General features: G+C 60.8%; 1 non-coding gene across 1 annotated transcript in view; it reads right to left on the bottom strand.

Annotated features, from left to right (window-relative positions):
* LOC128631096 (18S ribosomal RNA) overlaps positions 1-192 on the bottom strand; it is a 1,872-nt gene extending 1,680 nt beyond the window's left edge. The window contains exon 1 of the ribosomal RNA XR_008395244.1: positions 1-192. This exon is cut by the window's left edge and continues 1,680 nt beyond it. This is a non-coding gene — a ribosomal RNA (18S ribosomal RNA).
* Positions 193-2,500: the final 2,308 nt, after the last annotated feature.

A 2,500-nucleotide genomic window follows, 5' to 3' on the forward strand; every position in this document is an offset into this window, starting at 1 on the left:
AGGGTCAGCGCTCGTTTGCATGTATTAGCTCTGGAATTGCCACAGTTATCCAAGTAACGTGTGGAGCGATCAAAGGAACCATAACTGATTTAATGAGCCATTCGCAGTTTCACTGTACAGTCCGTGTGCACTTAGACCTGCATGGCTTAATCTTTGAGACAAGCATATGTTACTGGCAGGATCAACCAGGTAGCGCCGGGAGCCCCGGGTGGGTGGGGGTCACGCCGCGCGGCCCGCCGCCCTCCCCCGGCGCGGGGGCGGGCGGACGAGGGCCGGCGGCGGACGCGCTTTTTTTTTTTTTCTCTCTCGCTCGGTCGGGCTGGCGGACCTAGGAAAACTGTGATCCTCCGCGGGCGGGCCGGCCCGGGCGGCGCCCCCGTCCCCGCGTGCTGCGGTTGCCGGGGGGCCCCGGGCCGGCCGGACCCCGAAGCGTAGGGCCGACTGAGTCGGGACGTAGGGGACCGGCCGTATACGACTCTCTCCGAGAGGGGGGGGCTCTCGCTCTCCCCGTCACGGCTCCGGGTCCGGGAGGACCCGTCGACGTTCGGGTTCGCGGGGACGACACGCGGGGCGGGGTAGCGACCGCCGTGCCCATAGCGGCCGAAGCCGGGCAGGAGCCTACCCCAGGCGTGCGACGTATTCGTATCTACCAGGGTTGAGAGAAAGACCGCGGAGCCGCCTCCGCGTTGGTCTCTTCTCTCGGGGGCGCGCGACGACCGTGGTCGGAAGTGCTCGGTTCTTGCACCCCGGAGGGGAAAACCGCACTTTGGCGCGGGCGAGAGCGAAAGGAAGAGGGCCGGGTCCTCCGGGAGGGCCCCGAGAGACAGACGTCGAAGCCGCCTTCGCGGTCCCTTCTCTCGGACGGCGTCGCCCGGCACGACCGCCGCCACGAAGTGCTTGGACCCCGTCGATTCCTACGATCGCTCACAAGCCCGACGGCACCCCTCCGCGAAACCCCACCTCTGCGGACGCCGTCCGGACGAGGGACGGGGCGCGGGGGCGGCCCGGGGGGGCGCGCGTCGGGTCGGGGGGCGAAACGCGGAGAGGGCGCCCGGTCCTTGCACCCCGGAGGTGAAAACGGCACTTAGGAAAAAGTTCAGGACTCTGAACGGACGACGGGCGAAAGCGGAACCGTCCTCCGTGGAAGGCCCACGCGAGACGGACGCGGAGGCCGCCCTCCCGGTCCCGTCCCCGGGCCTCCCGCTCACTCCCCTCGACCTCACCACCACCGGGCACTCCGAGAGACGGGGGAGAGCGGAGCTCTGAAAACGGCGAAAATGGAAGAAATCAGAAGCTCCGCGGGCTATCCGGGGACCGGGGAGAGACGCGGGAGCCGCCTCGGGCGCCTCTTCCCTCGGACGGAGTAGCCGGGCATAACCGCCATCCCGGAGTGCTTGGACCCCGTCAATTCCTACGATCGCTCATGAGCCCGACGGTACCCCTCTGGAAACCACCCCGAGTGAGGGTCCTCCGGCCGAGGGGCGAGCCCGAAGAAGTGCACTCCGGCCGGGATGCGGGATCGGGGGAGAGCGCCTGGTTCTCACGCCCCGACGGTGAAAACCTCACTTTGAAAAAATTTCGGACTTAGAAAAATTTTCGGACTTAGAAAAATTTTCGGACTTAGAAAAATTTTCGGACTTAGAAAAATTTTCGGACTTAGAAAAATTTTCGGACTTAGAAAAATTTCCGGACTTAGAAAAATTTTCGGACTTAGAAAAATTTCCGGACTTAGAAAAATTTTCGGACTTAGAAAAAAAAAAACCCCACCGGAGACACTGAGCACCACCAGGGGCTTCAGCTATGGGCTTCCCCAGGCACAGTGCACTATTTTCGGGCAAAATGGTCAACCTCCACAGACATTTCCCTTGAACCGAGCTCCATCAGGGGCATCAGCTATGGGCTTCCCCAGGCATGATGCACTATTTTCGGGCAAAATGGTCAACCTCCAGAGACATTTCCCTTGAACCGAGCTCCATCAGGGGCATCAGCTATGGGCTTCCCCAGGCATGATGCACTATTTTCGGGCAAAATGGCAGACTTCCAGAGACATTTCCCTTGAACCGAGCTCCATCAGGGGCTTCAGCTATGGGCTTCCCCAGGCATGATGCACTATTTTCGGGCAAAATGGCAGACTTCCACAGACATTTCCCTTGAACCGAGCTCCATCAGGGGCATCAGCTATGGGCTTCCCCAGGCATGATGCACTATTTTCGGGCAAAATGGCAGACTTCCAGAGACATTTCCCTTGAACCGAGCTCCATCAGGGGCTTCAGCTATGGGCTTCCCCAGGCACTGTGCACTATTTTCGGGCAAAATGGCAGACTTCCACAGACATTTCCCTTGACCCGAGCTCCATCAGGGGCTTCAGCTATGGGCTTCCCCAGGCATGATGCACTATTTTCGGGCAAAATGGTCAACCTCCAGAGACATTTCCCTTGAACCGAGCTCCATCAGGGGCATCAGCTATGGGCTTCCCCAGGCATGATGCACTATTTTCGGG

This window comes from Ictalurus punctatus, unplaced genomic scaffold (genome assembly GCF_001660625.3).
Source record: "Ictalurus punctatus breed USDA103 unplaced genomic scaffold, Coco_2.0 Super-Scaffold_197, whole genome shotgun sequence".
Lineage (NCBI taxonomy): Eukaryota > Metazoa > Chordata > Actinopteri > Siluriformes > Ictaluridae > Ictalurus > Ictalurus punctatus.